Here is a 14899-nt window from a genome sequence, read left to right as displayed (position 1 = left end):
GGAACTGCTTCCAGGGAGCCCCAGAGGGCATTGTGCACATTCGACGCGGTGGGGTGAAAAGTTCCTAGCATCGCCTTTCCCCTATGACTCGCTCCTGTCATGTATGCACACGCTGTGCCGCAGAAAATAGAAAGCAAAAGTGGAGAAACAGAAAAAAAAAGGATTACAGAATGACAGAACACACAACAGATACGAGAGTTCTTGTTCAGTTATTGAAATTCTTCGGCAACTCCTTTCAGGAAAATATTAAAATTAGGGACGAAGATATCCAGGCACTCTGAATAGGCGTTAAATGTCGCCTGCACTATAGATAGAGGGTCACCAAAATCTGAAGGATGGAAGGAGCGCTGTTTCCTTGAGCCTTTCTGCGGAATGCAAAAGCGCACATTAGAAAACAAGTGCGAGCTGCAAATTTTTCCGTGCATTAATTTGTGAAGAAAAAGAACAGCCAATTTGTTGCGTCTACAGGTGAGGGTAGGTAACGTAGGTGTCTGTGCTAGCTCTATGAAGATGGAAAGCTTTTGACAAAATCGACATTTAGGTATAGATGTGAACTTCTTTTTTCACTTTTCGAGAAGCTCACAATTTGACTTACAAGTGCCTACTTCCTCCCCCTCTTCCCAGAACCACCGAGGCGTACTCAAGAACTGGAAGGCATACGCTCATATGTAAAGTTACAAATGACCCAGGTCGTTTAAGTCTCTCGCAACACCACATACTGTGCCGAGCGTTCGAAGTGCTCGCTGCTTCGTCTGTTGAGCGTGGGGCGAGAAACTCAGAGAGCTATCGAAGTACACTCCAAGGTCGTTGGTTTCCTGAGCTCTTACAGCTCAGGAAATAATAATAATAATAATAATAATAATAATAATAATAATAATAATAATAATAATAATAATAATAATAATAATAATAATAATAATAATAATAATAATAATAATAATAATGGTTCTATTCACATTCTTTAATCATGTGCGACTCAAGCGCCATACGTGCTCATATCTTGCCCTGTGTCCATATTGCAAACATATTTTTTCTTTTGCTGTCGCCCCCATATAGGGCAAATTCTGAAGGAAAAAGAAAGTTTATTACAAAGACAGAAGCCTTACGCATAACTCCCAAAGACGCCCCGTAATGACTCTGCGATCGCTAGACAGGCTGGTCACGCAAAGCCGACTGACATTTCACGTGGGCGGGTATTCTGGCTTCCCCGACACTTTGGAATTATCTTGCCCATGTGTCATAAATCACGCCCGTTGGCTAAACGACGGACACTGTACACAACCCATCGACAAACAGTCCAGTGACTACGGGGAGATTAATCTTTCGTGGCACTTCCGGCGCCCGTTTAAAGATACACCGCTTTCCAGGATGAGCGGGTTTCCAGTATAGGCACTATATGTTCGGGTGTGATGACTCAATTTCGCCTGAACTCGGTAAATCATGAGCTCAGCATTATAAAGCCTCGACAAGGACACCTACGAAGATTTGCCATGTACCGTATGCATGTAATATGGCGCATTCTCAGTAAAATATATTGCTTATGCATCTGGCCTGTACGCGTTGCGCCGCGTACGCTCTGCGCAAACCTGGGTACAGGGGCTAGCCGTGATCCAGAAGAAAGACACTCGAGAGAACAAACAGCCAAGGTTTCGAGGCTATTCCAGCAAAAGCCAGGCTATTTCCGATCGCTGGCCTTTCCGAGCACTCCGTGCCACAGGCAACAATTTTCACGGCAGCCGGCGAGAGGCGCCCCGGAACTCGGCAAGAGGTGCCTCAACGCTCCTTTGCGGCGTGGGAAGCATCAGCGTAAGCGGCCTCAGCTTCAACGAGAAAGTACGGATTGTTGCAAGCTCGCTCGAGTTCTTGCTCCTTTTTTCTGCGCAGTTTAAGCTCCCAAATTATGACGGGATGACGAGGAAGAGTGCGCTCAGCGGCATTATTTACAAATGTTAATCCTGTTTACCGAAGTTCGCGAGTTGTGCTGTTGGAGCGGCTGTCGCAGGCCCAACCCAGACGAAGCTTAAACGGTACGCTTTAAGCAGAATCAGCAGCAAAAAAAGCAGCAGCCTGTGTGGAGATGAAATCCTTTCTGAGCAACGAGGCACGAAAATGGCGTGCGCACCGCAGTGCATGCTACCCACCATGCTCGCTCAGGGTCTACGGCGTTCAGTTGCCGAGGGCGAGGTCGCCACAACGGTGGGCGTTTTTCAATGAAAGTGGGTTTCAACGGCGCTCGTTTCGCCGTGCTTAGAGCGCACGTCAATTAAGCCCAGATGCTCGAAGCTAATCCGACAAAGTGTCAGGCGGATTGGGCTCGTCACCTCATTGAGAAATTGCGTCGGTCTGGAAAGCGCTTGTGAGGGCGCTCACCGGAACCAATTAAATGAATAACAGGTCGAGAATGAAACGAGGATAGTATTTGAGTGCGAGGATAAGGTCTCACCTGCTTTGCTACCCTGCGCTGGGAAAGGGCGAGGAGGGAAAAAAGAGGAAAGGGTAAAAAAATCTGATGCGCGCGCACACAGCCGCGTTCTCCATGCATTAGGTTGGTCGCAGAGGTCAGCCGCCTTTAACATTTGCATTAGGAATGTTCAGTAAGTCTTTGCGGACGTGTCCTGTTTGCCAAAAGCACAATTTTTGCGTTGTAACTGTGGCTGTGGACGCAGCGATGAGTTTTGCTGTCACACGTAGAGGAATTCCCAGCAGACTTCTTTCGACAGAGTCAGTGTGATTTTGATTAGTAGTTAGCTGTAAATTCCAACTTCTTGCCAACACTGCCGTGCTTATGACTGCCGTACGTCATGGCGCACCTGCAGTGACTCCGGGACGGAATGGTCAGCAGAGAGCATTCCGTGTGTTCAAAACATGAGTGTGACAAAATTCAAGAAGTCTGTATAAAACCGGGCCTGCATGTTTATATTTAACTCCATTATGACGTTATGCCGCTTGGCAACCCAAGGGAGAAAAAAAAATGCAACATTCCTTGGCGGCTTACACTGAATAACTCCTCAATCCTTTACTCCTGTCATTGCAGATCCATAATACATGCCAAAGCCAATTCGACTCGTAAAATGGATTCAACTGAATGAAAAGTAGTTATGTACAGAGTGTGTCATGACTAATCTTGGTTTGTTGTTGTTGTTCTTGTTGTTGTTGGCATTGCGCAATTTAATCTTTCTTTCACTTGAAGCACTTTACTTTCACTGCATTTACCGCCGGGAAGTACTCGCTCCTGCTTGAGGCAACATATCCAAAACATTTCCGCTGCAGAATGTCCTCTATAAGCTGCGAAATATAGATCTGAGTTGCATCGCTGTATGTCCAGATTTTAGCAAGTGCCTGCTTCTATGCACGAAATTGAGGAAGTTCTGCCTTAGGAAAACGCACGCTGGTTTGTTCTTCAGTGCGCCACCACTTGAAACGTTGCAGAAATCAACTCCCTCTCTCCTGATCCAGTTTATCTCCCATCCTCCACCGTGTAGACACTCCAGCATAGTTTCCTTTTCTTCCTGGAAAGGAAAATAGACAATGCGAGAGCCATACCAATCATCTAAGCACTCCTCAACACTGCAAGTCAAGAGAGCTGAGCTTAGCGATCTACGCAGCCGAATAGTCGTGCCCGCTTGGCCTCCTCTCTCATAGTTCTCTCTCTCTCTGACGTCAGAAAAGACTCGCAGTTTCTCACACACTGCTTCTTTGTGACGTAGTTCGCTTGTTTAAGACCCTCCGGCTAGAGAACATGCACTGGCTTCCTCTTCTTTCTTGTGTAGTTGCTAACATACTTTATATATTTTCTTTCTCTTTTGGCCCAAACAGCGCCTCGTGCCTTGGTCTTGTTCCGCTGAGAACACCAACTCGGTGAGCCGAGCGCCTGGAGTGAAGTGTTCTTAGGACCATCTCTGCCGGATTATAACCGTGCTGCTTTCAGCAACCGACGGGTTTCCAGCGGATGACGGCTTACTGCGAAAGGTAGACGCTCCTTTACTATTTGCTGGACTCACTTTCATGAGCCATCCTGCGCTAGAATAGTAACTGGTGCATTTTTTTTTCGGAGTTGCTGAAATCGTACTATGGCATAGTGGGACGCTCGATTTTCCAGTGAGTTGTTCTTCTAGTTGGCTTGAGTGAACGCAGGAAAGTATATTTCGGAGGAAGCACGCTGAGCATTTGTGAGCAAGGGCGATCAGGACTGAAATATTTCCTTCTGCGTACTTTATGCGCGCGTAATGACACTTATATTAAGATTATGAAGAGTGATAACCGACGTCTACGCGCGATAACGCGCGATAACTTTCGTCGCCGTACAAGCTCCAATTCATACTGGTCCTCGCAAGGCACATTTTGAGTGAAACAAATTATAAGACTGGTGAAAACGTGCACGTAGCACTAAGAACAATGTTTGGGAGCTGCCTCTGGTTTCATAACGAGAAATGATAGAAGAAAAAGCTAGATTAGATGCCATAGGCAAGAGAAACGATTGATACGAGAAAAAACAACCTAAGAGCAAGATTATTGCACAATTGGGGTGGTATGTTGTGATACAAATAAATGTTATGTCTGATATTTTTTTATATAGCTGAAATATCACGAAACCTTTCAGACGAATGAATATGCAACTACCCGTAGCGCTCCATCAAATATAGATCTACCGGCTTGTATACAAAATTTTTCATGCAAGTGAACGACCTTTTCTGATTCAATATTAGGTTATTTATAATAGAGCACAACACAAAGCACATTTCTTCAATTATAACACCGGTAGGTGACGTGGTCATTGAGGAAGAGGCTCCTTACATAGCGTCTAGCCACCCACGTTCAGTATGCGTAGTAAAAATTATGACATCAGACGCAACAACGACGTGGAAACCACGATAATTTCGGACCACAATTCTAACATTTTGAATAATGTCACAGGATCTCCATCGTTTTCCCATGTATTATATATATATATATATATATATATATATAGGAAGCCAACCGGGACTACCTCTGGTTAACCTCCTTGCCTTTCTGTACATCTCTCTCTCTCTCTCTCTCTCTCTCTCTCTCTCTCTCTCTCTCACTTTCTCGACACTTCATTACTGATCGCCGTCGAGAACTTTGAACTTTGGCACCCTATCGCGTGTTATCAGGCAACGACGCCCAGCAGAACTGCTCCGCACTGGGAGGGTCATTAATATGCTGCCACTTATAAGTGACAGTGTGTCCTGACCCACTTTACGATCTGTCACCGCGGTAAGTTATACAGTGCAACTATTTGTGTTGTGCTCGATAGAACCTGTTGATGAACACGCGCTTGCCCCTGAGCTTTCGCGTCAGCCTCTTCGCGAACCTAATGAGTTTCACCGACATTGACAGACGAATGGCACTACGTAAAAAAGAAAAAGAACATGTGACAGGCTTAGCCTTTCGTTTTTTTTTTCGTTATTTTCACGCGCCGAAATATTTATCTCGGCGCGCGCTTTGTGTCCAAAATGGCATTCTATACAAAGTCAATTTTAACTTTGTTTTTCGGCGCGGCGAATCTAACCGCTCGCTCAAGGCTAAAGCCCTGCGAGAGCTCCAAGTTAGACCTGTAACATCTTGCAAGCATCGAAAAAATTTCGAAAAAAGAATTGTAAGATATAAACGCTCGTGCAGTTTGCCTTGAAGTGACGGTGGGTGAATGAACTGTATTGACGCTATACATTTTCAAATGTGCATCAGTTTCGAAGCGCTCACACAATTTAACATTATTTAACTAAGTGTCCATAGGGATAGTAACTACCTCTGAAATAGTGTTCCAATTCATCCGTCTGCCGCAAAGTGCTGGCACCAAACGATTTCAATGCACTTCAGAATCATTTGTTCTTTCCCTCTTTAATTTATTATGAATGTTACTTTAGGCCATCAGAGCTTCTAGACAATGACAGTTTGATGACGAAAGTGGTGCTTTTCCACGACAACTCCCTTCTGAATGCGTTGTGGAGATGGCCTTGAATTCGTGGAAAAAAAAAGATTTGGAGAAAACAGGAAAAACAAATATGTGCTGAGTGAGATTCCGCGCAGCTCCTAAAAGAAATCATAAGTTGCGTAGGCCACGCAGAACATTACGCGAATGCTGCTTTAGCATTTTGACATTACAAAGAAAAAAGAAACAAAGCTTTCCACATTTTCCAAGCTAAGTATAGAAGGTGTTACCTCTTTAGTGTGACTGCCTTTCTCTCTTGTTCTCTATTTTTCTGGTTTTGCTGTTAGGCTTTCAACCGCGCTCTTCTTTTTCTTAACTACGTCACATTGTGACTGGTTCCGCATGACTTCAGCCCTGATTGTGAATGCATGAGTACCTAATGCGGCCGTCCGAAAGCGAAGGCGCAGGCGTCTGACATCTATCGCCCGTCGTGCCCAACAAGCGAGGCATAAGAATGACGAACTTTTTTTTTCACTTCAAGGCAAGAAAAAAAAAACGAGCTCTTACTTTACGTTGCAGAAAGCGAGTCTCGATTGTCAATTGGAAGCAGTGAGTACTCGTTTGCGCTCGTCACCGCGACTTCTCATGCATAAGCTCCTTGGACGTCTCGAGCAGCAAGCGCAAAGTGCTCGCTCAGTAGGCGTTACAGTGCACGGCTGAAATTCTTTTCGTAAAGTTTTGTTCTCGATTGTTCTCTTTAGCATGCCCTTAGGCTGCTTAAGAACAGCTTAAAATGTGGGCACTCTTGCTGGAACGCATTTACTCAGAGATAAATTTATGCCGGTTTAAATTGGGAAACAAATGTAATGCCACGCGAGACCCAGGAAGTAAGTAAAGATTGATTCGCTTTAAACAACATTATGCAGATTCGGCGCAGACATTGGTATCCGCGTGGAGTGATGCTGCCTCGAAGAAGATACGTAAATGCTATACGTCTCTTCCGCAACGTGTATTGCAGCATAGCGATCACGTGTCTGCCCGGCGAAATCGACAAAACGCGGATACGCCAACCACGCGACCCACGTGATGCATGCATCCCGTGAATTACCCTGCCTCCGGGATCGACCTACTTTTCATTACGCTATCTCGGAGATCAGCCTGGCTTACTATTTCAGTACATACAGGATCAGCACATCTTGTTAGGCAAGAAGCCGATTGAGCGGACGCGCCAAGCCTCAGGAATAAAGGGAAATATTTAAATCCTCGCTTTAAAGAAGAAACAAATACACTTGAAGGGGCATACTGGTTGCAGTGAGGATATTTAGGTACAGTTGCTTGTTTCACTGTTTAATGCCGTGGAGAATAGAGCCGGCCGCCCGCACCTCTGTATAGGGGCAGTACAGAAGGGGCTACATAAGCCGATTGGTTACATGAGTGCTGTAGTTTGTGCTAGCTATTTGGCATTACAGCAGAAGCAGCAGCTACCGTCAGGAAAATCTGGGAGAGTTCACCTGGAAGGCTTCGCTTTAATTTAGCGGGAGGATATACCTGAGGGATCACTGGCAGCAACACGAGAATCACGCGGTGCCTAGCTACTGGCACCCCATGCATCAGTCCGCGCTGCGCCAGACGCTGACCGAGATGCCATGGTAAAATCGGGCACTGCGACATCACATGCGCGCCGGACACACAGAGCCGAATAGATTTGTTTGTGTGCTTGTGTCCGATGTGCGTGCATGTTTTGCTATCACTCTGTCTCGGTATCAAAGCCCGCCAGATAGACCAAAAGCAAGTTTCCTTTTTGGAAGGCGTTCCCTGTGCTATGCTCCATGTGGCTGAGGCGGATGGTTTCTATCCACGTAGAAGCATCGTTTGTGGCGCGTGCAACGCACAAAGCCTCTAGAGAGATGTGACCATGAGAGCCTACGTGGCTGGTAGCGTTCCGAATGCCACGGCAGGACCTTCCGAATTGGGATACTGGGCGCGCGGAGGTCCTTCACCTTAACTGTCGAGCGGGTTTGCATTTCACTTAACCTTATTTCATTTCCCATTACAGACAAGATCCGACTACAGAACTTGAAATATGAACCCGTGTGTCGTGACAACTACCTGTCGTGGAAGAAAGAAATGATCACGTCGCAGCGATGCTTACACTTCGAGAAAAAACACTTGCGTGAATTTGTAGTGTGCTGTATACATCCTGGTGAACTATTTTGTCATGCGCATGGCCATATTTTATAACATAAGGTATATGTGAGAAGCGACGCTCCTGGCGCTTCCAACGGGCCCCTAGGGATCAGCTGGTCCTAACGTCGACGACCTTTTATCCCCCAATATACAGCGGTGTAGGTTTTTGGAGGCGTAAATGTTTTTCTGATCAACTTTTAAGGATCACACAAGTTGCGGACCACGTAGAATGCGCTCATTAATTATGATGGGGCGTGAATTGAGTCACACATTGATCATACGGTAGGAGTATGCGCAAGTTAATGATCTTTAGTTTTAGAACACGCATTTCCTTACGTACAGCTCTTCAGTTCCTCAGTGAACTAGCTTTCTGTAGGCAGAAATAGCAGCGCATTATTAACACAGCGGATGATTAATTGCTCTTCCAATACGCCAGCAAACAATTTATGACAAGCGATATCTGCAGCTGTCATTTTACCTTGAACAAAATGCATGTGCATCTTCTCTCAAGAAACAGCGTTTTTTATTTGCGTGCTTCGGTCCGAGCCCTCCGTGCTTGCGTTTTCACTTCGTTTGTTCATTAATCTGTCATTTCAGTACTTTACGTCACAATCATTCACCTTGTCATCAAAGTGAAACTCCTTCAAAAGGCCTTCCATTTGCTTTCGCAGGACCAGGCAGGTCCCGTTACTTGTCACATCGGTAGGTGTTGCTGCGATCTCGCACGATGCCAATACAAGACCCAGACCAAAGCATTCCCCTCAGCGGTGCGCGAAGCAGAACGGTAGTGCACAGGTGCTCATTCTGTTCAATATCAGCCGGCTGCGAACGGAACCGAAGTATTCTTTCTTTATCGTTTCTTCGCATTCTCTCAGCGCACCTCCACTTCTTCGAGATTTATTTATATCTTTTCTTGGCAGTCTGACGGCGAATCTGTTCTGGAAGCCCGAGCTGTAGTACTTTCCATGAGGGAGCGAATTTTTGGGGAAAGGGGAATGAAACGTGACTCACATTAGAATGGCTGGTAGAGTCATGCGTGGGTTACAAAAGAGACTGAAAGGCACACATACACGCACAGAAAACACACACACACAGATATAAGCATCGATTTTTTTTTTCATTTTTGGTTTGCAATAATTTCTAGTATGAAGCGCACTGCGTGGCCGTGTCTATAGCGGACGATACCTCTGCGACCTAGCCTCTTGTGTTGTTCTACTTGTGTGTCAAGTCCCTTTGTATAATCTGCATCCCCAATTTTGGAGCACAAATCCTATAACATAATTAGTCTATCAGTCGCAGGAGGGCTGTTTGATCAATGTAGTTTTAGACAGAAAGAGAGTGGTGGCGAAAGGGCGACTCACGGAAACAGACCGAGATTGCTCTTTCAGAACTATCGCTTTTCTACTTTAACTTGTCAGCGGGATGTCATATTGTTCTATGTGCTGTACAAGACCTGCAAAATCTTTTTTGCCAAGCCCTTCTAAGGTGGTTTGTGGTCAGACCGGTGATATATTTATTGGTATATAATCCCGTGATGGACCTCTGACGTGAAATATTTGTTCAAATGTTTCCTTTTCCCACTCCGTTGTATATCAAATCAAGGTCTCAAAAAGTTTGTTTTATGTGAGTGTCTTCATCACTCTCCCATGTCATGAGTTCCTCCGTGACCGTTAGCGTTATCGAGGCCAGTCAGAATTTCAGCACCAGCAGACGGACGGACTGACGGAGTGATGGAGGGACAGATGTTATCAGTTCTTCTGCCATAAATACTGAGATGAAATACAAAGATCGCTTTACAATAGGTCAACGCCTAAGGCGCTGTCATATTCCACGCAAATATATTCAGACATTTTATCCGAAAAGCGAAGCAACGATTGCGATAAAAAAATAGTATACAGCCATATGAAGTAATGAGAATACTTTGTCGGACCGTATAAGCTTGTAAACATTCCACTGACTAATTTAACAAGCATGCAGTCAGCGTGCACAGACAAACAAGAAGACATCCCACTCTATGACTGCGGACACTCGCTGTCAGAACGCTGGCGTGAGGAAGCGCGGCAGCAGCATCGAGCGAAGTGACTTTCGTGCTGTCTATCGCTTCAACGCAAATTGAGCGGCGAGAAAAAGCACACGCAAAGCTACGAGCCGTCGGCCCACCTAGACTGTGCCTCCAAAGCAGATGGCTTTCAAGACAAAGCCGACGCGGCCGCGTGCGATCGCGCCATACGCAGTTGCTGCCGAAATACAACGCCCCCCGCATTCCCTCCGTTCGCCCGGTTCCATGCGCGCGACTGAAAAAGGCCCACTTCCTCCCCGCTTTCCTCCGTTGCGCGCGCGACGTTGAGCCGTGATCGTCGGCTCCCCCTGGCACGCCTTCACTCGCACATACAGCATACGGCGCGCGGCGACGGTGTTATCGCCCTTGGACTTTTTACAGAACATCACGGCGACGGCGAAGACGACGGCGATAACGATGGCAAAAATGCACCTGGAGTGTCCATATAATTGAGATAGCAATAAGATATTGTGCTGCGTGCTTAGATTGACCAGATAATTCACCCTGTACAAAGAACTTTGGATAAATGAATGAATGAACGAATGAATAATATATATATATATATATATATATATATATATATATATATATATATATATATATATATATATATATATATATATATATATATATATATAAAGTGTGAAAGGCGCTGGCGTATAAAAGACTAGTGGGGTTTGCGAATATTTATTGTTGAGACCGAATCTAGTAAAAATTTAATAGTGCCTGAAGTGAATCGAATCGAATCACGTTTTAAATACTTTCTGAATAGTTTTGAAATAATGAACAGATGTTATCAACATAATATAAAACGATGTTCTCATCCGAATATATTCAGAACGTTAGCGAGCTTCTGTCATCGCACTGAACATTATGAAGCGTTGTTTTATTAAAGAACAAATAAAGCTTGCTGAACAAATCTGCTGTTTGTCGCACGTTCAGGATTCCTCGATAAATGTTAAATATGTAGCCAGAAAGTTTGGGCTCTCTGAACAAGGCATAACGTACTCCACCATACGTTACACCTCGTGATTTACCTTTATGGCCGCCAGGATGAAAGTTATCGCACTTTTGCTTCAATGTTGTGTTTAATCGCTCTAAGTTTGCAATCTAAAGTATGGGAGAATTATTCCAAACGTGTTCGCATTTATGAATAGCGACTATGTGATTCGAAGACCTAATCAAACTTAAGAATGTTCGATTCGTTATTCGGAAGTTACGAATATTCGCACACCCCAATTTAAACTAGTAATAGACGGCTCGACGATAGGTGGCGCACAGAAGAAAAAGAAGAAGGAAAAAAAAACTTGCGATCAAGCAAACTTACTACCTTGAATAATGTAGCTTAATATATATATATATATATATATATATATATATATATATATATATATATATATATATATATATATATATATATATATATCATGAGCAGCCAACAGACGCTGACACCAAGGACAACATATGGGAAATTACTTGGGCTGAATAGATGAAATAATGAAACGATAAATTAGTGGAAATTAAAGTGGATGAAAAGGTTGTGGATTCGGTTCCCACCTGCGGCAAGTTGTTTTTTCATCCACTTTAATTTCCACTAATTCATCGTTTCTTTATTTCATTTATTCAGCACAAGTAATTTCCCCTATGTTGTCCTTGGTGTCAGTGTTTGTTGGCTTCTCATGATATGACTAATAAAAATCGGGCCCCTCAGTTAACCCCCTTTCTTCTCGTTTATATATATATGGAAATGTCATACTTGTGTTGCGCAAGAAAAGAACGAGTGATAAGGAAGGAATACAGGGAGGGACAAAATCCCTACCGCTGGTGTTTTCATACCCTCCGGACCTTGTATTTTCCAACCCACAGTACGAACCACTGCCAACGCGACCAACTTTCAGTTCTTTTGCTGCTTATTCAAAGAACACGATACAGCAGAATGGTTGCACACTCTGAATGGTTGTACACTCAGAGGCCTGTTGCACCAACTCGTTTCAAAAAGAATGGCGATATCATTATTGATGACATCAGCACCATAACTACTACTACTACTACTACTACTACTACTACTACTACTACTGCTACTACGACTACTACTACTACTACTACTACTACTACTACTACTACTGCTGCTGCTGCTGCTGCTGCTGCTGCTAACTTTCCTCTCTTCCTTTTCAACCTTATCACCCCTGCCAGGTTAACAGGTTGCATGACAGTAACTTTCTGCTATTCGATTGATGACTTCTGTATCGGCTAAGGGGCTATGACTGATGAAAGTTATCCGAAATAAACGCAAAAAAGAAACCAACACTGCAGGACGCAATGCGTGTACACGCGCATATGTTCCTTCTACTCTTGTCCTTTACTGGTTGCGCCTTCTCATAAAGCACGGATTTCACTGCAGTACTTGAACCTTCGAGTTCCTTAAGAAACCTGCAATTATTTGATTAATCGTGGGCACTCGCGAACTGAGGCAGTGCAATGCAGTAATGTCGATGATGGCGGAGTTTGACTTTTGGCCTCACAAGAAACGTTATTCTCTCTGTTTTGCTTCCGCTGGGTGATGACATTAGCACAGGCTGAGTGACGTAGAACGCCCAGCATCTTGCTTTATTGCGCGGTTGCTCGTGTTATGCAGGGGGGAGTTGCTGCATTCGTGCCCAAGGGAATTTGTGGTAAGGCCACCGCGTTTGCCAATGCTGTCGCCGCGCCACTGAAGAGTTGTGGGCGTCCCTAGATGCATTATATGGCTGTGAACACATCTTTTGGTTGCTTAGAAATTTTATACTTTTCTTTTGCTTCCCTTCTCTCGGGCCTAGCATATTCGTGTACGCTATCTTTCTGCATACGCTCGGAGGGGCGATTCATCACATCCGGTCGCAGACTCGGTTTCATCAGAAACTGCTTGCTGCTGTCAATATTATTATTTTTTCGCGCATGTTATTAGACTTTCATTTTCCGGAGCGTACAGCAGGCTCCACGAGAGTTTTGCGCAATAAAGCGTAGGAGGAAGGCGAGTTCCTGGAATACCGCTTTATATTTCTACGAGAACGGTAAACCGAGACGTTGACTAATGCATGTCGCGCAGGCGACGTTACTTGTTTGCTTGAGAAAAAAGAAAGAAAACTAAAGGAACCAGTTTGGTTTATTTGTAAGGAAATGGGGGGGTGGGCAGAGGTGGGGGAGAGGCACAGTATGTGCGCACCTGTACTCAAGCAAATACATAATAAAAGGAAGGATACTTACTACGGTAAACTGTAAGAATTTTATTAGGATATTTTTTTTTAACGCACAGCGGTTGGTTCTGTCGCGCTCTGGGTTGTGTGAAAACACAGCGCACAGGGAGGAAGAAGGGATACGTGGAATCGGTAAGCTCGTTTACATTACGCAAGGTGCATCAGTAAATGCTGCGCAAAGAGCGGTTTGATAGATGCAGAATTCAACAGTTGCTGAAAGAAAAACAATGTAAAAGCAGCACAGGGTGAAGACCGGCAAGTGATTGAGCGATTTTGTTTGAATGCTGATGAAGGCAATGGTTTGCTGAGATTTAATGAATATCGAAACGCGGACTCTGAAAATGCAAACCAGAAAGTTTCGCTCAGAAACCACTCACAAATATGATAAAGTATAATTGGAATACTAAAGAAAAAAAAAAACATGCGACTGACATCGTAAGAGCTCCCATTTTTGAGTATTTAATCAATGAGAAATTGATAACTCCACGTGAAGAAATGACTTCATAATATGCATAAGAAAAACATGCATTAAAACGTAGAAAAGCTTTGCTGGACATGGCATAAAACGTAAACGACATGCTGCTTTAAGGTTTAAATCAAAATAAAACTAAAGTAAAGGTCTAATGAAAGCCGCGTTCTCACTTACGAATGAAAATTTTCCGCTCTAAATCAGGATTAAAATAAAAGAGTGGTTTCGCTAGGACTCTATTCATCTCTATGCTTCGTAATAGCCTTGCATTGTGTTTTCTGGAAGTGCAAACGCTTTGTCTTCATCAGAATTTCAAGTTTTAGTTTGGAGATTTGAAATAAGATATTTATAAGCATCTCCGTTACAGCCAAAGGTGCAACGATGGGTGTGGATAGCCGCACAAGCTCGCTACCTCAAGTAAACGGTCCAGGTGGCGTCTTTATGTATCCCTGCATTATTTATATTTCTTCGTATGGCTGTGCATTAAGTTATAACCGAGTTACAGTCAATTTTGTGGTGCTGTGGTGGTCAGAGCAAGTCAGACTTGCTTTTGTCACGCCACCAAGACAACGTTCCTGTCTCCCTCTTTCTTGGAGTCTAAAACAGTGCGAAAGGACGGGGCATCAAAGCTCGAGTTCATCTTTTTTTTCTTGTTCTTCACGAACAGCACTCAGCGAAGGTCCAAGAGATGGCAGGTGTTCCTCAGAGTGATAAAATTTACGCGTCACTTTCAGCCCCTCTCTTTCTCTCTCGCATTCTCTATGGCCACTGGCTCACTAACGCGCTAGCCACTGTCCGCGAGAACTACTGGGCCCGTATTCACAAAAAGCACTTACGCCAGAGTTGTTCGTCAGAGCATCCCACCAATCCCGATGCTGGACGCACTATTAGCCAAAGAGGCCAGCCAATGGCAAAGGGCACTTACGAACGAAAGGCTTCCCGAATGCGTCCCTTCGTTCTTGCCCGGCAGGCTCTCCCGCATCTCGCTCTTGTTGTGCATTGTTCGGGCTGAGATCGAGTGGATGTGGCTCGCCTGTCTGTTGTTCCCTTGGATGAACGTC

The 14899-nt window shown here is 44.5% G+C and overlaps 1 protein-coding gene across 1 annotated transcript in view; it reads left to right on the top strand.

Moving 5' to 3' along the window:
• The first annotated feature begins 3837 nt into the window (after positions 1-3837).
• The window catches only part of CngA (Cyclic nucleotide-gated ion channel subunit A), a 59319-nt gene continuing 48257 nt past the window's right edge, over positions 3838-14899 (top strand). Inside the window, exon 1 of the mRNA XM_075688915.1 lies at positions 3838-3969. The gene's annotated coding sequence lies outside the window, so the exon portion shown is untranslated. The remainder of the gene's footprint in view (positions 3970-14899) is intronic.

Source organism: Dermacentor variabilis, chromosome 4 (assembly GCF_050947875.1).
Source record: "Dermacentor variabilis isolate Ectoservices chromosome 4, ASM5094787v1, whole genome shotgun sequence".
Classification (NCBI taxonomy): Eukaryota; Metazoa; Arthropoda; class Arachnida; order Ixodida; family Ixodidae; genus Dermacentor; species Dermacentor variabilis.
This window is presented reverse-complemented; position numbering and strand designations above follow the sequence as displayed.